Source organism: Manis pentadactyla, chromosome 2, assembly GCF_030020395.1.
Source record: "Manis pentadactyla isolate mManPen7 chromosome 2, mManPen7.hap1, whole genome shotgun sequence".
In the NCBI taxonomy this organism is placed as follows: Eukaryota; Metazoa; Chordata; class Mammalia; order Pholidota; family Manidae; genus Manis; species Manis pentadactyla.
In genome coordinates, this window is record NC_080020.1 from 146,321,753 (window position 1) to 146,342,962 (window position 21,210).

At 42.0% G+C, this 21,210-nt stretch overlaps 1 pseudogene; it reads right to left on the reverse strand.

The window, feature by feature from the left end:
* Positions 1-21,210, reverse strand: part of LOC118935912 (RNA/RNP complex-1-interacting phosphatase-like) — an 80,891-nt pseudogene that overhangs the window by 8,352 nt on the left and 51,329 nt on the right.

Consider the following 21,210-nt stretch of genomic DNA (forward strand, 5'->3'; position numbering starts at 1 on the left):
TTAGGGCAGTGAAACTATTCTGTATGTCACTGTAAGGGTAAATACTTGTCACTACACATTGGTCAAAACCCATAGAATGTACAATACGCCGAGTGACTCATAACATACACTAGGGACTTCAGTTGATAATGATAGATCAGTGTTGGTTCATTGGTTCTAACAAACGGACCACACTGTTCTGGAATATTGATGGTAATCTTTGTCGGGTGAAGGAAGAGAGGGTATAATTGGGAGCTCTTAATGTAAGATGATATTTACTGAATTCACCTATGTAAGATGATAACTACTGAGTTACTATGAACCAATACAGTATCTGAAAGGTTCTTTTCAATTAAGGGTTTCACTTACCTCTGGCTTATAATAGCGGTGAGTATATGTTAAATCAATAATCAGTCCAAGTTCTTCATTCTGTTCTTGGACTCTGTTAAAAAGATCCAAGGGGGAAAAGCATTCTTCTGGAGCAAGATTGTCTTCAAAACTCGGGCAGAGAGAATGAGGTAAGAAAGAGCAGATGGGTGCTTAATATCCTTTATTGTATTACCCATTTATTCAAGCCCCGTGATGCTAACAATGAGATGCAAAGGAAAATTTTCACTCTTCTGGAAGTTACAAACTATTGTATAATGCTTTCTTTCAGAAAGTTTAGAGGAAGAAAATAAGCTCACTTCTATAATTTATTTCTGTGCTTATTTGTTTCATGTTGGTCTCCCAGCCAGACAGTAAACTCCCAGAAGGACCACATCAGTTTTGTCCCACGCTGCATCTCCAGCTCCAAGGGGAGTGCCTATAAATAGGCACTTACAAATACTTCTAGAATATTTATATATGTGAAGGGTGGGTTTTATTGCTAAACATTTTTTTTTTAATGTATTTGGCTTACTTATGTACTCTTTTCCATACTGATATGTTTGGTTATTCAAGTGCCAGCAACATACTTTTTTATCAATTAACAGACTAGTTTTTAGAGCAGTTTCAGGTTCACAGAAAAACTGAGTGGAAAGCACAGAGAGCTCCCAATTATACCCTCTCTTCTTCACCCGACAAAGACTTACCATCAATATTCCAGAACAGTGTGGTCCGTTTGTTAGAACCAATGAACCAACACTGATCTATCATTATCAACTGAAGTCCCTAGCTTATGTTATGAGTCACTCAACGTATTGTACATTCTATGGGTTTTGACCAGTATATAATGACAAGTATTTACCCTTACAGTGACATACAGAATAGTTTCACTGCCCTAAAAAGCACCTATGGTCTAGCAACACTTCAATACAGATTAATATCTGGTACGGCTAGATGCCCCCCTTCCACCATTATTCTTCTTTTTCAAAAATTTCCTGGCTACTTAAGTCTACTCTTCTATATGAATTTTAAAATCAGCCTGTTTGAGATGATAAATTTATAATTAACACAAGAAGATTTGACAGATTTATGGTGTTGAGTCTTCTGCATAATATTGTAAAACTTTTGAAGAGTAAATTAATTACATCAAGGCATATAATCGCTCCAGTTTCTCACAAAGTTGGAGCTGATGGATCAAATACCACCTTCAGCTATCTGAACAATAACTAATTTCAGATAACCAATTTGTGTTAATCCTTTAGGAAGCCTTCCTTGATTAACCCTATTACGGTTTTCCCCTCCTTTGAATTCCTAGGAATTTCTCGCCATGGCAAATATTTGACATTTAACATATTCTCCTTTGTATTCCAGTGTGCTTGAGGAGAGACTGGCAAGTACTGAGGCTGCTTTTCCTTGGTGACTTCCATAAAACACACAGGAGGCCAATGTTACATTTCATTGCCACACAGAGATATTTCATCTTCCTGACTCTACTGTATGAAAAGGGGGTGCACTGGGAGTGGTTCTACAGCCCTGTTATCCCCCTTTTATGGTACCTTAATCCCAACATTGAATAAAACTACTTGAGTACACAGAGCCAGGAGAGGCTTTTTATAATGACAGTGTGCAAGACACCTGGGGCCACGTGGAGGAAAGGGAACTGCAGAGTCTCCCTGTGCTTCTCTTGCTGGTGGACTTCCAGACAGGCACTGAGCAGGGACCCTTGTGGAACCTCAGGAATCCACTTTTAGAGGCCATGGAAAAGGCAACTGAGGCGTTGGGACGATCACACAGAAAGGAGGAATACAGGAGCAACCCCTCAGGAACTGCAAATGCGGGTGGGGAGTCCATTCATTCAACAAGAATTGTTAAGTATTTATTATATGTCAAAAAACACTATGCTTGGGGTTGGTGGATGTAAATAAGAACCATATGTTTATCTTCATGAAGCGACTAAGTTTTTAAGTACAGAGATGCAAAAGAACTGACATAGCAAGTAAAAAAGAACCCTGACCTATGAGTCACAAATTACATCAATTCCCCATACATTAAAAGTTGGGTTCTTCCACAGACACATCCACGCTACGCTGGGCAGTTTAATTAGAGACATGAACCTCTTCTCACCTTTTTTATGACAGTCAAATGCTTTCCCCACCTATTCCGTTCTTAGTTCAATTTTCAGAGTTTCCATGCTGAAATCATGACCATACTCATCAGGTTATTTTTTGGGTTGTGACAGTGGTAACGAAGGTGTCTCGGTGGCATTTAGTGCGTAGGGTCATAGATGCCAGGCATCTGGCCAAATTCATAACAGTCCTACAAATGTGTCTTACCCCCTAATGACTTCTGAATGTTCTAGTCAACATTCGTGTAGGTGAAAAATCTGTTCGTAAGTTAAGCCTTAGAAACAAACTTCAAGAATAAACATGAACGCTTTTTTTTTTTTTTTTTTTTTGCAGTTTTAATGTATAATCCATTTTCCAGGACAGTCGTCACCTTATCAACCAAGTGAAGGCTTTGCTTTATTTGGAAATCTGCTAAGTAAGAGCTGTTCATTATTATGAAAACTCTGGCCACTTAGGCAAAATAACTCACCTACATCAGTCCTCATTTAGTTTTCTGATTTCACAGAACAAGTAACTATTTCTTTATGTCTAGCATAGTTATGGCCATTTACCTATTGAAATGTAAATACATACTACATTATTATGAATTCCTTTATCTTATTTATTCTTTATGTTATAGTACATTGTTTTCTTTCTTTAAAATTAAGTATGGCAGTAGATTGTACTTAGATGAATTTCATTTCAGGATACCAAATGGGTATTACAAAGTATTTGCTACAAAAAAGGGAAAATGGGGTGTGACAGGGTTGAGAACCAGTGTTCTACACGGTGAATTTGGATTTCTTAAAGAATACTGCTTACCTTTTCCAAAGGAACTTTGAAGGCAATGAAACAGGTCCCTGGAATCCACTGTCCAACTGTGATATAGTCTTTCCACCTATTAATACATTTTCTTATTAGCCAATTTTTAGGTCAGCCAGTCTCTCTGCATAGACTGAAATCTCCTTGAAAATGAAAAGCAGAACCCAAAAGTAGGGCCTCTCTTCTCTCTACTCTGCATTTTACTGCTCCGCCTATTCAACCCCACCCAGTATCAACCCATACTCCCCTTCTTCCTGCTTCCCCATCTCGAAAACAGACAAGGCAACAAGACAGCGCAAAGGGTTCAACAACTAAGACACATCTAAAACCAGAGGCGGCCAGAACTTCTGCATCCCCAATAAAATCTAGCCCAATCCTGAACACTAAGGTGCCATTAATACACACATGTTGACTGGAACAGTTTAACTCTTGCACTTTACACTTTATTTTTAGTCCTAATACAACCAATGCCATCAAATGCAACCGTAGTGAACTTCAAGTTCATATTTTAAAAGAAAATTTGATAGACAAGGGGGCCGTGAACTTCACTTAATAAGGCTAGGGGTAAAAGTAAAAGGTAGTATTTGAGCTGCCTTCAGTAGGATTTTATATAGAATTAACTAAGGTTAATTCAGCCTATCTTAAGTATAGAAAGTTAGGGCAAAAGTGACACAAGATGGGTCTGGGGAAAAGAGGGGCTTCTATACCACGCAGTCTTGAAGGCCGTGGAAAAGAGTTTGTTTTTATTCCTAAAGCAATGCTTTTGTGCGATATTTACGAGAACTTTCCAAGCTGCATATTAAAAAGATGTCTTACGTGAAGAACGGAGTGAACGGAAACAAGAATCAATAAATATATACACTAATTAGGACCTAAAAGCAATAGATCAGGCAAGTTCTGTATTAGGATGCTGATGGAGGAGAGAGGACAGATTGAAAAGATATTCAGGACATAAAACGAAGGGGACTTAATGAGCTATGAGATGGCGGAAAGCAAGATCTCAAGGAATAGAGTTCACTGAAAGCAAAGCCTCAAAATTAACCATTTGAATATACAGAGGGCGAGTTCTCAAATGAGACCTGTTAGAAAGCAACAGCATGCCCTTTGCGATTCCTGGAAACAACACACATTTTTTCAGTGAAAGTTTGGTTGTACTGGTAGATTTTTCATTCGACCTTTGCTCTTGTTAGTATTTCCTGTGGCAAATAGCGCAGCTTGAGGAATGCGGGGGCCTCCATTTTGGTAAGTAAGGGGTGTCCCCAACACTGACAGTCCCATCTTAAATAGCAGTCCCTCTCTATTTCACCCGGGGAACCAGGGCCCGCGCCTCGCTTTTAGAAGGCCCGCGGAGAAATAAAAAAAATCACACTGTCCACGTCAGCTACTGTGGGCAGAGCAGCGAAAGCGTCACAGCCTCCCAGTTAGAGGCGCGTGGGCCACGCGCGGCGGCAGCGCTCAGGCAGCTACCGAGGCCCGGGAGCTGCGAGCAGGACGTACCCGCACCAGGCCGAGGCGGCTCACCTTTCGGGGCCGTGGCTTCCACCCTTCCTCTCGCCGGAGGGCCGTCCGGAAAAGATGCTCTCTGGCCCCAGCCGTAGCGGGCCGGATGCCATTGGCTCATCTGGGCCCCAAGGCGCCATCCACCCAACGCCAAGAGCCCCAAAGCCGCCAGTTCGGCTCCCTCTCGGCCAGAACAAGACTTCGGACCGGCAGAGTTTAGGCAGCAACACCCACAGCACCTCGGCTCCTTTTACTGTGCATGCGGCACCGCCCGAGGTGATGTCGTCCCCGCGCTGGCCGACGGGATGCTGGAGCCCACAGCGCCCTCCTTAGCTGGCGGTGGGTAGCGCAGGTCGATGAGCTTGCACACCTGCCAGAATTCAAGTAGTACACGACATGGGAGCAAAGTCAAGTCCCACTCCTCCATTTCCTTGTGGGGTTCTTCGGACATTTTCCAAGGGCTTACATTCCCATTTACTGTATATGTATTTAAATATATTAAGTACCTATTTGTACATACATGGGTATCCTCTATTTTATGTAAAAGCACCATACTATATGAAAGGGAATCTCGCCGGGACCCTCCTTACCCCAGAACAACTCAGGAGACAGGGGGCTCACACAAGGGATTTTATTATCTGATAGTGAAAATGGCTGCCCCCAGAGAGAGGGAGCAGCCGCTCATGGCTGAGGAAGCACGTTTTTAAGGAGTAGGGGTAGAGTGTGTTCTGCGTTGGTGATTGGACCTTAAGGAGTGGGTGACCATCTGGTCGGTGGTGATTGGATCTTAAGGGGTGGGGGGTCTTAGCACGCCAGAATTTGCCTTCACTATGTGTAGTTTCTTCTGTTTATCTTAGATGCTTATTTTCCTGGTCAGTTTATGCAAACATCCTTTCTATTCTTTCTAAAGGCTGCAAAGTACTCCTCTGATTATAAGTACCACAATTTACATAACCTGTCCAATATTGTAACTTTCAGTTGTTTTCAACTTTTTGTCCCCCTTAAAGACAGGCTGCAATGTGAGCATCCTTACACATGTGTTCGGGGAGCCTTGTGTGCTTTCCTCGGTTCTTGTCCCGCCACGACAAAGAATTGAAGGGCAGAGACACAGTAGTGAAGCAGAGTAAAAGTTTTATTTAAAGTTACTTAGAGAAAAAGTGCAGGCGACCTCAGAGAGAGGAGTGCCTAGTTAGGGGTTTTAGTTGCTCACTGTTGCCTAACACATGTATACAACTATATCTAAATTCCTAGTAGAATTGCTGGAATGAAGGATATGCAAACTTAAAATTTTGCAAGATACTGCCTAACTACTCTCTAAAAATATTGTATCAACCTACATTCCCACTCTTAGTGAACCTTCTTTTGGGTTCCTGTCAGGTGCCAGGTATCATGCTAGACATGGATAAGTATGTATTTACATGTTAGAAAACACCAAGAAATAACAGAGAGGTAAGAATGAAGCTTGAGTCTGAAATTTGCACACAGTATCAGGCATAGGGATTTGTACTTGTTAGAAAAGTTCTGAATTTTGCCACAGCGGGACAGCAAAGGCAGCGTGTCCTACAGTACGTCTGAAGGCAGAGTAGAGTACTAAATCCCAGATAAACTGTAGAAAATTATAATAGTGAATTTTTTTACTAATTTCTGAAAGTACCTTTCATACACTGTTAGTATTCCTCGCAACCATTTAGAGCTCGGAAAACAGTGTCAGAAAAGCCAGGGTTAACTGAATGAATGAATGGGTAAAAAGATCACTAGCTTTAACATTGGTGGAGCAGTCATATTCTGACCAAGTTGAAATACACAAGCATTTACAATTTCAATTATAATAATCAAAAGTGGGTCGGTATTGGTAGACTGCTATTTGGAGAAAGAAAAGACATAAATTATTAGCACAGCATAGTTTGCAAAGTTACAATTAGGCAATTCAAATTTGGGGCTAAATATTCTTTCAGAATTCATGAAAAAGTACCTTTTCAGAATAAAATCATAAAATATTAGAATTCATGAAAAAAATCACGAATAGGCATGTAGAGACCAAAAAGTAAAAATGGTACAAATATCTACAGACATGACAATATACAAACTGTAACGTAAATCTATCAGAAACTAGAAAACCTGTACTGACCCTGTACTTCCAGTTTGCTAAAAGATAAAGCTTGAAGTGGAAACAAACTCAGTTATAGCTGACACAAGAAAATCCAGACTGAGGCATAACAGGGCTTCCAGAAAGTATGCGAACTAAGAAAGATTGGGTCTTTGGATGGGACTGCATTCAACATGAGGTATAAAAATGCCTTGATAGGTATGTAGTGGAATGGAAAATATAGGAATGAGGGATATTTGGAGCACTGAACCACCAAACAATTGACACTAACAAAATCTACTGCTACCTGGTAGGGCCCCCAGGTACCAAACCCCGGGGGGTTTAAGGGATTTCAGTCTTTAATCAAATCAAAAAGTGGCAATGGAGACAGTAGGGAAGAGCCTCAGGGGTGGATGGACTTGTTATGTCAAACCAAGACAGTCCCAGTTATCCCGAAGAGTACAAAATACAGGAGGTGGGTCTGGGGACAAGACAATATCTAAATATAAAAATAAGTCTTTAGGTCAGGGTAGGGCTTAAATGCTAAGTTCCAGAGTGTTAGACCAAAGCTCTATAGGTTCTTCCTCCTACATTTAAGATTCTTATAGAGCTTAAGACATGTTGAGCCTGCAGCTAACAACAAAAGGCTGGATCTACAGAAAGAAAATAGTTACAAAGGCTGGGAACCAGGAAAGGCCTAATTAAGGATTTGCCTAAATAGAATTGAATGTTGGAACTGAAAATAATTTCAATATGCAAACATTGTACTATTACCAGAATTTGTCTTACCACACATACCCCAATCTTACACCACCTAACTAAACTGCCTTACCTTTCAATGCCCTTGATTCCCATGGAAGTGGAGAAAAGGGAGACTGGTGTGGCTTGCAGGTATTTACCATATGTCATTAGCCTCACGTTACATACTAATATCATGGAAGGAGGCTTCAGAGATATGAAGCTTAGGGAGAAAATCTTGGGAAAAATGTCTAAGCTTAAGTTCTCTCTCTACCCTTCAATACCCTTCACAATCTCTTCTCAGAAAAGCATCAGCCCCCATCACTGAAGAGACTCCTATCTCCTAATAGGAAAAGTAAGCCAATAAGTGAAATATGTGTCCACAAACGAATATGTGACCTATACATGAAAAAGAAGAACCATCTATGCTGTATCTCCATGTGGGTTTTTGGCATCTCATATCACATACCTCCTGCTCATCACACGGGGAAAGTCCCTAGATAGATCAATCTAGGCACCTCTAAAGGCGTACCACCAAGGAACAGATGCATAGATGTCCTCCCCCAAACCAGCTTCCACCACATAGATCACTAGGTACTCAGCCCTAATTCACTTTATCACAGTTACAGAGCCCTTAGTGAGTTCCACTAAACAGGGAGCAAAAACAGAAGCAATCCAGCCACTGAGGGCAGGCATCTGTCCTTATGTGTGCATGCACAGTGTGACTCACCAAAATGACCTTTTCACAGACTCCTTTTTAAATCTCGCCACTAAATCCATCAAGTCAGGTTAGCTCATGATGCTTCAAAGTAAACAATCATCAACAGGAAAACACGCAATATGTCATACAATGGTGGATTCCTTGAAAATGGGAGAAGGAGAAACCATGTAGACAAAACCAGAGCTTTTCAGAAACCATCTATAGTGTACAAACATACCAGTGAGTGAGGAAATGAGGTACTCTGACATCAAACAAGGTGGGAAAATATATTTACGATTATTCTCTTCAGGGTACAGAATTCATAGCAATTGCTGCACTATCTAGCTACCTAAAATATATTACATATATTTTGAACTGTCTGTTCTGTTAATATGAGGCTAAAAATGTGTCAACTTGATTCTCATAGAAACTGAAAGATCCACACGAGTCTCTCTCTTCCTGTATCTGTTCACCTTGCCTGTTCCCTGTTCTCCAGGAATGGTCTCTTTCTCTAACTATTCTCCTCCTCAGCTCGTCTGCATTGCGCCCAAGCATGGCAGGCAGGGAATCCTAGGGTTCCAAGACTCTACCCGTTTGCAAGTGGGGAGGAGGCTACTCTAACTGCCACACTGGGTACACTATGTGAGAAGGAAAAGGGAAAATATCAGCAGTGCCTCTCGTGTATAAAAGAGTGGGATGGCAGGATACCTGTGCAGCCTAACAAGCCAGAGATAAATTATGGTCAAAAGAACTGCAACCAAAGACTGGAAGAGGAAACGTTTGCAATCAGTGATGTCTTCTAGCTCTCTGGTGTTTGCATCTAATGGGCAGAGCTCAATTTGGGAAGGATCAGGCACTTAAAAACAGCACCCCTGCTGCTGGAAGCTGACAGAAACAACCATGAGCGTGAGAATGCCGGATCAAGGCTTGTCCCAGAAACAATGCCTTATAATGAAGAAAAAAAGGAAAGCAGAATAGAGGTACAAGTGCAACCTGGCTTACCCCAGCGCAGCCCAAGGAAGATCAGATTCAAGGAGAAGAAACTAAAAGGAAAGCTCCTTGGACCACATCTTTCCTCACAAGGTGCACTCAACAAATTCATCCAATTCTTGAACCAAGTTACAGAAAGAGCTCCTTAATCCCTTCCTGTGCTCCGAAAAAAGGGCGAGTGCATTAAACAGATCAACTGATATGATTTCAGAACAAGTGTAACTGTTCAACCTAAATGTTGCTCCTTCCTAAGGATATTAGTGAACAGTACATATAATGTAAAATGTGTCATATATGTTATAAAATATATTATAAATAATTAGTTTTTTAGAGTAATGAACATGTATAAGAAATGTTGAGATGATTTCTCTAACATAAGATCCTGGGGGGGAAATGAGGCTATCACACCTGTCTTCTGGGATTTCACCTTCACAGACTGAGCCATTTAGATGTTGTTTTAGCTCTGCTACTACTCCGTCCATCAAATCCTGCCTTCTAGTTGGGAATCTGACCTCCATATTGGCTACCTCACACTGTTAAACTGCCTGCTTTCTGACATCATTCTCCCACCAACCTATCACACCTGCTGGAATCTTGGGGTTTCCATGGAGCTGCTTATAAACAAACCTGGATCATCTCAAGTGACCAGTGACCAGTGATCTTCATCCTGGACACACGTGCTCTTTGGCTTCAGCCCCTGAGATATCATCTACTATATTATCCTCATCTCTTATACCTACAGTTGTTGTTCCCTCTTCTTCTCTGACCATGTCTGGTAAGGAAAGAAACTTTTTAAGGATTTTCATTAGATATTTTTTGCCCCTAAATGTAGTACAGACTTAAAATAGCGTGAAATAATGGGGGAAAGTGTCAAACTGGAAATCTGGAGACCTAATTTCAGTTTTGACTTTGACATTTACTAGCTGTGTGACTTTGGACAAGTCACTGACTCTCCAAGAAAATCTGTTTTTTGCTCATCTGTTACATTAGGATGGCAGATTACTTCTCTCTGGTCCCTTTCTTTTCCAATATTGAGTTTTAAAGGGCACCAATGTAGAAAATGAAATCAGAGGTATCTTGAAAGTGCTTCAACAGAAACAGAGAAAACAAGGTGATGTAGGAAACTGGCAGTATATGGTGAGATGTATCATCTGTAGTGGTCTCCCTCCACTAATGTTTCAAATCAACTATTTTTAATTTAATGATGTTCAAAAAGCACTATCCACACATTTTGGAGTGTTCTATCTAAACTAGGTGAAAAGAGAAAGTAAGGAGAGAGGACAGAGAGTACTGGGCTATTCAAAAGGAAGGAAGTTGAAGATTGTTTTCATCAGCACAGGCCAACAGGAACCAAGAGGGTAGAGAAAATACAAGAATGAAGGCAAGCATGGAGCAGCTCTCATCAAAAAGGAGCCGTTTGAGTGGAATGTTGAAGGAATCAAAGATTTTAAATTAAAGCAGAAGCCCAGAATGAAATCTGCTCAGAGCAGGGCAGAACATAGGTGATTTAACCAAGTGCTTCCATGAGTAGACTAAGAAGGACAGTAAGGCCAGATAGGGTATCACACATCAGAAACAAGGAGCTTGTTCGTTTTTTCCTGTTGCCTCTGTGAACCACAGATGACACCTTACAGTTTTGAATGTAAACATTTTAGAAGTATGTTTTAGAAATCACGCTTCCTATAAACAAGAAACTAAAATGGTTATCTAGGAGAGTGAAGGGAACAGAATTTTCACTATTTTATGTCATTCTGAATTTTAAACTATGTAGATGTTCTGCCTATTAAGAATAAAATTAAGTCTTTTAAAAAAATGTTATCCCATCACTAGAATCAGGACTAACTGCTTTTGTGATAAGTAAGTTCCAAGTCAAGACTGCTTTTTATCTTTAGTTATTTTCTTCCTAATACAGAGAGCACACTAATAAACACCCATTATCTGCTTTTAGATATTAGTTATTCTAAGAAGGAAAAATCAAGCCCCACAACTTTAATTCCACATTTATCTAATAAAATTTTGTGGAGTCCCTTGGGTTTTCCTAAATTAAAAAAAATTAAATTTAATTCTAGCCATGATGGTTTTTCTGGACTTTGGGGACATTTTCCTGGACGTTGAAGATTATGATGTAGGTTTTAAGATAAATATTAAAACCTTCATGATACTTGTTAAGTGTTCTTTTCTCTTCTCTTATGTGATTATATTAATGGAAAAATATATATATTTCTACTAGGCTTGATATATCTTACTTGCTGGCTAATATTCAGACAGCTATGAAAGAGCACATTAATGGAATTCCTCTATACTTAGTATCTTGCTCTCTGCTTTGTCTCAGTTTTTACTGAAATATTTTTCTACAAAAATTGTAGCTACCTGTACGTGCACATTTATTGCATTTTGCTGCTGTTTATGCAACTTTTTACTGATATTATCTTCTCTGTCTCAATGTACTGTCTAGGAATTCATTCAAAATCACCTTCTACTGTGGGCTGTTTTTTGGTAACTAGTACTCACCAACATACAGTAGGCAATATTCACTTTCATAGTTTTGCACATATGATACAGAACTCCATTTAATAGTCAACTTATGCTTAATGCTTGCTCCATACATACATACCCCAGTTTCCATTAGTATCTCGCATATTTCTTGTTTAGTTTTGTGATATGTTTTACATAATTTTTCTCATTATCTTTCCAGAACTTATATTTTCCTCTGTATAAATCATATGTAATATCACTTTTATCCATGTATGAATTATTACTGTCATTATTGTTACTATATAACCACTTTATAGATGAATAACCTAAAGCTCACAGAGTTGAAATAACTTTTTTCTCTCAAAAAGCACTTTTTGAGAAACTCACTCTCAGATGGTCATTTTGAGGGAGGATCAGAAACCTGGCTTGAAGAGGGTAAGAATGACCCCTTAAATTTACCAGCTGGACTAAGCTATACGTGAACTCTGGGTAAGAGCATGTGAACTGCACAAGCAAAATGAGACAGAGGATTACAATGGGAGCAGCAGTGCTATTTTCCAATGGACCAAAAAGAAGAGAGGGGGCCCCATATGAAAAGTTCTATTTCTCCTGGTTATGGGCAGTATAATACTCAGAGAAGAGTCCTGGCAAGGAAGTCAGGATACTTAGGGTCCTGTAACCTGGTAACGACACTAACATAATGGAAGAACTCAAACAAGCCCATCTGACCTCTCTAAGCCTCAGTTTCCTCACTTGTAAAACAAGAGTATTACAAGTTTTTGAGGGACCTCTGAGTTCTAAAATGCTTCAGTTCTAGGAAATAGCACAGGAGAAGATACTAATGCAGGCTCACAGGGAAGAAGGGCAGGGAGAAGGTTGCTTCTACCCTAGAGAACGATGAGGAACCCCTCTCCTGGGTCTTCTGCACATCTGCCCAAGCTGGGAGCATGGGCAGTGAGTACTGAAGGACACCAAACTGCTCCAGCACTGAGAACCATCAGAAAGGGACTGATTCTTGCCAGGTCTAGTGAGTTGGTGTTACAGTCTTCCTGATAGCAGCAACTTTAAGGTAATGCTGCTACTCTGACAGAGAATTTTCAACCTCACTGATTTTTTTTTTCCCTACAGAAAATTTCCAAACTCCATCTTTACTTGGAACTTCACATTCTCTGCAGTTCCCTGTTCCTGTGGTGAGCCATGCAGCTTCTTCCTTAACAGGAAGAGGCTGCGATTTCTCCAGAGTCTCTGCTCCCACTGCCGGTTCGACTTGGCTGCCACCATCAGCCTCTGGCACCTCTTTCCAGCCACTCATGGGTACTGCCAACCTTTACCAACATTCCAGCACAACTATGTGGTCTGCAGTTACCAGCCAGCGTCAGATCTCCACTTCAGTTGGGGACTTCACTATGACTGTCACTAACCAGAACAGAGCCATGTGTATGGCAACTCAGTGTGCTCAGACTTCGTATGCCAATTACATGGTCCCTGTGTATCCATCACTTCCTGGCAGGCTTGTTCAGGGAATACCAACCCAGATGCTAAATCAGGGACATAGTCTGTCACATCTTTACCAGCAAGGGAGCCAGATATATTATTACAATCAAGGCACAATGGGGACTCTGCGATCTGGAGAACTTGTCCCTTGCTGGCAATCCTATGGCTCTGTGACAAATACAGGAAGTAGGGCCTCTGCCCCTCGACCAGAAATGACAGTACTGCAGGAGATTCAGCCCGCAGGTACCCAACCACCAGTCCCCACATCTGGAATCTACTACTATGTGTCTGCTCAAACCATCACAGAAACACCTTTTCAAGGTGAGTGCAAACAGCAAGTATGGAGGGGAATAAGGTCAGCATTCAAAAGAAAGGTCAAATAGGTAGAGTTCAAGTCCTGAGACTTCAATAACCACCACTCTCTCTCAGTGCTCTTCATTTTCAGACCTAATGGAGGTGGGAAGGCAGGACACTGTAACGGCCACCTATGCCACATGCACACAGAGCGTGCCAAGGGATACCATCCTCTCCACGGCCCTAGGTCATCACTCCCCCTGCACACTCCCACACTGCAAGGAACTCCCGTTTCCTGATCTAGTCCTGACTTTTGGAAGGCATCTCACTTACTGTGCTGGTACCAGTTTAACTTTCCCTCACTTTCTTAATTGACACCAGGATTTAAGACCTTTTGTTCTGGGATCTTGTCCAAAACAAGCAGGCTATGAATCTGTCCTTGCTTATATATTTCATGAGGAAGAACTCCATTCTCTCTCTTAGTCTATGGGGTGAGGTGTTCTTAACTTCTCAGGAAAGAAGATAGGATTATTGAAGACAACATATAAGACCGCTAGGCCATGTAAAACATTTCATATTTTAAAAATCACTTTTACCTTTTATTTGACTTCTAAAAGTCCTATGGAGTACAAAGGAAACCAAGAAAAGTGACATCAAATAATCAGCAGTAAGAACTAGAACAGCTGCCTCCTCTATTTCCTAGCACAGGGTGCTGCCCATGTCTCTTAAGAACTAGTAGAAAAGTCTTGTCCATGTTGAGCAGTGCATGGTTTCTGTGTTGCATCTAGAAGCATCTCACTTACCAAAGACTGACTTCTTCCTTGTTCCTTTGTAGTGATGGAGACTTCGCGGGCTTTGCAGGCTCCAAACCAGGTATTTTGTCTGCCACAACATCCACACAGCCAGACACTTGAGAATATCCCACCACCTGAGGTTGGGGGCATTTCAGTGAGAGCTTCGGTGCACAGTTCTGGTAATCCCTTGGCACTTCCTCCAGCTAAAAATCAGGAACAAACACAGAATAACAATTTGGAGGATAGTAAAAACAAGCTTTTGAAGCCTCTGGATGCCTCCCAGATCCCAGTAGAAAACCAAGATGATGTACTACTGCCTATACACATCCCTGATACTCACCATCTCCAGGCCTGCACTGATCCCCTCAACCGAGAGAAGCAGCCTCATTCTGAAAGCACTGATCTGGGGAAGAACAGCCTGAGCCTTGAGGACCAAACCACACTTGGAAATGAGAATGAATCGAGCAGCGGTTTTGCAAACGTTGCTGACCAGGCGGGAGACGGTCACCTTCCTCAGCTCTTCAGTTCCTTGAAAAACCTTATTCAGTCCAAAGGTCCCAATGTGATCAAAACCCAAGATACCAGAGCCACCGAATTAAACCAGGTGCAGAAAAGGTCATGTGCAAAAAAGAGGTCCTTTGGTCAAGCAAGGAAGAACAGTCATGAAGCCTCTGAGCCTCTCAGTGGTGCTCACAAGGCACTGGAGGGAGACGTGAGTATCTGCAATGTTGCAGATGGTGATGAGGCTCCTGTGAACAAGTCCAAGCGTTCTAGACGCAAATCTCCAATAACTGCACCAAGGAGGACCAGAAAACCTAGGAGCTGTGCACAGGAGAAGACCACAAGAACCAGAAAAAGGAACTCCAAGAAAGCTGAAGAGGGTGAGCAGTCTGGAAACAAAGTCAAAGCACAAAAAAAGCCAACCATTCCCAGGATGAAGCGGAAGAAAGATGAACCTGAGCTCAGCCAAGAGAACTTTGAAACACCTCTAAGCAGGCTAGGCATGCACATGCTGGAGTCTGTGCAGGTTTTTCATGCACTGGGGAAGAAGATTGATAAGAAACCTCGATTCTCTTCTTCCCAGGACTTGGGAAATTCAAGGAACCCCAAAGACCCCCAGGCACCCCTGGCCACCAAACCACGGCTGAATACTCTACGTGAGGGGAAAAGACTTCAGAAAACGAATGTCAAAGCCCAGAAAGCAGATGGCAGTGTCAAAAAAGAGTGTCCATCTCCATCTCAGACTGCACTGCCACCACCTGGGAAGCTCAAATTTGTGCCTTTGCCTTTTCTGACGGAGGAAAGGTCTCCAGTTTGCCGAGTTCCTCGTAGGCGACGGTCTCCGGCCTCAGACCAGCCAGCTTTGGTGTCCTCTACCCAGCCTGGCTCTACAAATGCAGCTCAGTCTACTGCAGTCGATTCATCCCAGCAAGTTCCTGCATTTTTAACATATCCTGCCTGCTCATCTCTGGGTCCAGTCTTGACCAACTCAACCCAAGCAGACCTGACCAAGTCTACCCAGCCTAGTGTCAGCCAGTCCGCTGCTTCTAGACCTGTACCCTACAGAACATTACCTTGCACTTCTCTCCAGCAGGAGCCCATTCCCACTGCTGTGCCCCAGAACAAGCCTCTACCCAAGCCTAAAAGCCCGTATGTAAACCAAGAAGTCTACTACTTCATACCACGTCCATGGAGGATATCTGAAATTCTTGGGCCAGAAGTGTCAGAGCCCATCACAGAAGAGCAGAGGCCAGAGCGGGAAGCTATGAAGAGGCAGGCTCAACAAGAGCGTGAGAATGCTGCCAAATACACCTCCTTGGGGAAAATACAGTTTTTCATTGAAAGGGAGAAGGAAATGGAAATTGCTGACTCCTATGGCTATATAATAATGTAAGAGATGAGATAGGATTGTTGGTGCCACTTTGGTTACCAGATGCAGATAGATAGATATAAGTTTCCACATGTAGACAGATAGATATAGATAGATAAAAGTTTCCACACGTAGATAGATATGTTTCAACATGTAGATAGACATAGATAGATATAAGTTTACACACGTAGATAGATTTAAGTTTCCACACATAGACAGATAGATATGTTTCCACAAGTAGATAGATACAGATAGATATGTTTCCACACATAGATATAAGTTTTCACATGGAGGTTCACCTGTCCACACTTGTTCGTTCGGGTTGTAATTCTACAGGCAACTATGTGATTCTCAAGTATCTATTCCCTCTCTAGACTGGTAGGATTCAGAGAAGGCTGGTCAAGTCTCTGTGCCCACAAAGTCTCACAAGTCTTTTTGCCAGCACCCAGCACAGTGCTTACACAAAGAAGATGCCTAATACAAATTTTCTGAATGAACATAAATTGGCACAGTGCAGCAACATCCACAAAAACACAAGGGTTGCTCTGATTCAGAAATTCCATTCTGACTGAAATTGTCTCTGAGAAGATAGTATACATGTATTCAAAGATGTTCATACAGGAATATTCATTACTTCAATATTTTATAATATCAACAACTTATGACTTTCTTATGTTCATCAGTAAGCGAAGGAGCAATGCAACCTCAAAAAAGAACGAGGTCTCCAAAGACTTTTATAGGAAGACATCTGCCATACACTAAATTATAAAACAGGATGTCTAAATATTGTACCATTAACCTGAAATTAGTATGTCAACTATACTTCAATTAAAAATTTTTAAATAAAAATAAAAAATAAAATCCCTTCTCAAAATAAGTAAGTAAATAAATATCATACTATTAAAGTACATGTACATGCTTATGTCTGCATTTTTAAAGTGTGAAAAAACAGGTTACACGATTGCCGGTGGTATCTCTGCGTGGGGGTAAGACTCCTTTCTCCTTCATAAGTTTCTACGCTGATTTTCTGCAACCAGCTTACATTACTATTGTAAACCAAACAACTGGAACAGGGTCTGCCTCTCGAGATTGGCAACGCACCTGCAGATGAGGTAACCAGTCCTGTTTACACCATGGGTACAGTGGACGCCAGTAAGTTTGTCTGTAAAACAGGGAATAGAGTTAAAGTCATATCGAGACACTACCAACAAGTGATGCGCCTTTCTGGAGAGTGACGTTTCTTAGTCACACAACACTACCACTACCCTAAAAAGGAGAAACTCTGAAGACGAATGTGATTTTGTGTTCAGGAACATACTATAAAGAATTACCTAATACCAAGTCAAAATTCACTCTCTGGGAAACTGTGAAGAGCCCCCAGTTAGACGCAAGGGTATAGACGGGAGAAGGCCTGGTCAGGTCCAAACAGCTAAACCATATTGAGATAAACCCATCTGTCTTCCTAGAGAGTGCCCATCAGTCATTGATTTAAGTACAGGAAAAGGAAGTGGGAAAAAAAACAAAACAGGGTAGAAGAAGAATGAAATTTGGTTTTGAGTGACACAAATGGGAGGTTCACTTCTGATGCGGGGTTATTAAAAAAAACAGCTCCCATAGCACTCCCTTCAAGGCCCCAAGTTGCTTCAGCTCCTCCTCTCACTGCCTGCTCCCCGCAGGCCACGGGCCCCTGCACCCTGGCAAGTAGCCAGATGAACAGCTCTGCCCCTATTTTATGATGAAAAAGCAAGACTTGGAAATATGTAAGTCTAAGCTACCCAGCAGGCAAACAGAACAAAGTCTAGAATCAAGTCTAAGATTTCTCCAAGTATGCCACAGAATTTCTTAGTCCATCATTTAAAAGCATTATAAAGAAATTAAAATTTAAAACTGTGGTTTTTTATTTACGCCTGCAAAGCGTAGGTCTGTGACTAGCTGGTGTCTCATAAGAAAGGACTTGTTTTTTTCCTGTCTGGATTACTACCTCCCTACATCTAATCACTACTATTTCAACTGCTCCTCCATATGGAAGATGTTATCTTTCCTAAATGTAAACTTGGTTGGGTTACTCACTTGCCTAAAAGTCTTCATTTAGCATACAGTAATGCCCACACTCTGAGCATAGCGTTTACAACTCTTATAAACAGATATCAATCTGTGTCTCCAACTGACCTGTAATTCCACAATGATCCAAACTATGACTTACAAGGGCCTGCATGACCCACCTCCCTCCTGCCCACTGCCAGCCTCTTCTGATCCCATTTTCTACTGCTCTAAACTCAGTGCTCCCTCCCTACTCCAGCCACACTGACTTCCTTACTAGTCCTCAAGCATGCTGAGCATAGTCATGCCTCAGAGGCTTTGTACCACTATTCCCTCTGCTTTAGGACACTTTTCCACCACCCCTCTAACACCCAGTGGCTTGGTTCCTCATTTGCTTTAAGGCTGTGCTCAAACAACATCTTCATACGCCTTCCCTGACCACCCAGCACACTCCCTCCCTTCTCCGTCCTGTTTGGTGCTCTCCAAAGCACTTATCATCATGACATTCCAGGTACTCACTTCATTCTCTCTCCCCAGCTAGAATGCAGAGGATGGAGGAGCAAGAACTGTCCTCTGCTCCTCCTTCCCACAACAGTGCCTTCAACTTAGCAGGTATCACATAAATATCTGTTGGAAGTGAACATACGAATTCCACGCCCTTTCACACTACCCCCTCACACAGCAGAGGCTGCCTCTCCATGGCACATGTCCAAGCTCTCTGCCTTTTGTACATTTCCTGATACCTGGGCTGTCCTTTCCTCGTTTTAGTGAAATCCTCTCACCACCTAGCCCAGATGCTGTCTCCTCAGTGAGGCCTTCCTCAGTCTCTCCTCTATATTCCCGTTGCACTTAATTCTTTTATTATAATTAACCCAGTGTCTTACAGTTGCTACATGTTTAATGTCCTAGATAACAATACATTTCTGTGAACAAAATCTTACTCACACTGTATCCCATATCCTAACAATAAAACTAAGAGACTCTCAGCATTTACTGAATCGATTTCTTTTCTGAGTCTCTTCCAGTTCTAGGAGGTGGAAAATGTCTTGTCCTCTTCCTCTGGGAGCTGGTGTCTGTTGAGGGGCCTATCACAGAGGTCGCCAAAATGGAGGATAAGCAAGGCGCCGAGACTGCTATGGCAGAGCCCAGTCAAGGTAGCACCATGGGGCCAGACGACCACCACGGGGCCAGCCTGTGTAGCGGACTATACCCGTGAGTGACAGAGGTTTACCAATGTGTTCTCATGCACTCCTAAGGCACTTAAATCAAAGTATCAAATGATCATTTTTCTCATACCAAAAAATATATTACCAGTTAGAACAAAAGATGGTGCAACAGTTATGCATTGATTACCTGGAAGTAGAATTTTATATCAACCAGTGATTTGTTTACTGGCTTTGTCTGATGACTTAATGCCTTAGCAACTCTCTTCCCAGGTTACCTTTACTAAATTTGTCTCTGGTCCTTAGAGTCAGAGGTTTTATCAGACAGTAAAGCTTCTAAACGCCAGTCAGCGCGTGCATTGTATGAGAGCTGGATGTGCTCTCATCTCTTTTGCAGTTGAAAGATGCATGAGTGTAATGCAGTGCGGGATGCAGATGATCAAACTGAAACGTGTTACCAAAGGGCTTGTGCTGCTCTTTTACCTGGATGAGCACGGGACCCGCCTGTGATGGAGACCCTCTAGGAAGGCAAAAAGTAAGACCAACCTTTGAATTCTTTGCTTGTCTTGACATAGCAACACATGGGTTATAATGAGTTGGCTCTGTGGGAGCTTCAGATCTGTGGAACTTTCATAATTTTGCAAGTTTTGGAATCAGTTGTTAAAAACTGTGCAGAGATTGAATAAATGATGACCATTTTGCTTTTTAATTTCTTTGGGAAATTTAAATCCATAAAAGTTTTCTTGTCCATTAATTCTATAATTAATTCTGTTATTTCCCCTGTGTTGGAGACATGATTTTTTGTTGTTGTTGAAATAGAGGCTTTATAGCCTGACTCCCCTTATTTTCATATAAAAGGCGAAGGATATCATACATTCAGTGGACTTTAAGATGTATTGCCATATTCTGAACACAGTTCATTGATTAGTGAGCTGACAAAATTTGATTTAATATCAAGGTTTGATGGAACTCCTCCTTAGAGCCTCTCTCCCACAACGTTTATACCCAGCACCGGGTCCATGTTGGGTCTTCTGTCTCCTTCCTTCCTGTTTTCACAGGAACCTCCTTGGTCCAGGGTCTCTTCACCTTTCTGATGGCCCATTGGGAAGTCCCCTAACCAAACTTCATTTTGATAGTCTCTCTGCTTTAATCAGTTACGATGCTTCCTCTTCAAGTAACAGAAGGCCCCACTAAATGAGGCTTACATGATAAACAAATTTCTACTTCACTACCAAGAAACTCAGAGATGGTAGCCCGAGAGGCTGGGCACGCTGACTCTGCAGTCCTGGCTGGCTGGCTGCTCCTGGCTCTGTCCCTGTGTGTTGGTGGTGTAGTCAAGGCAGCGTAGAGGCTTAGGTGTTCTCAGCCTCACAGCTGACGGGACAGTGAGGACACAGACAGGGGCCTGCACTTCTGGCGCTTCCTTTTTAGGGCAGGGCACCTTTGCAGATCCTTCCCTCAAAGTGGACTGCCCCATGTCTCCCTGGTTTGAACTGGGTTACATTCCCACATCTAACTCAATTTAAAAAATAGGAATGGGACCACGCCAATGGCTTAGACCTGCCGGACCTTGCCCTGGAGCTGGGCAGAGGCTCATCTTCCTGTGAGACATGTAGGAATGAGGATACGGGAAGAAAATCAGACCCTGCCAGTAACTCAGAGTGGATGGTGTATACAGGCAGTCGGTCAGGTTGCAGCACTTCTAATGCATGCTTAAAAACAGACAAGCAGACAGACAACACATACCATTTTAGTGTAAAGTAACCTTCCCTGCCAGGGCTTCTCTGATCCAAA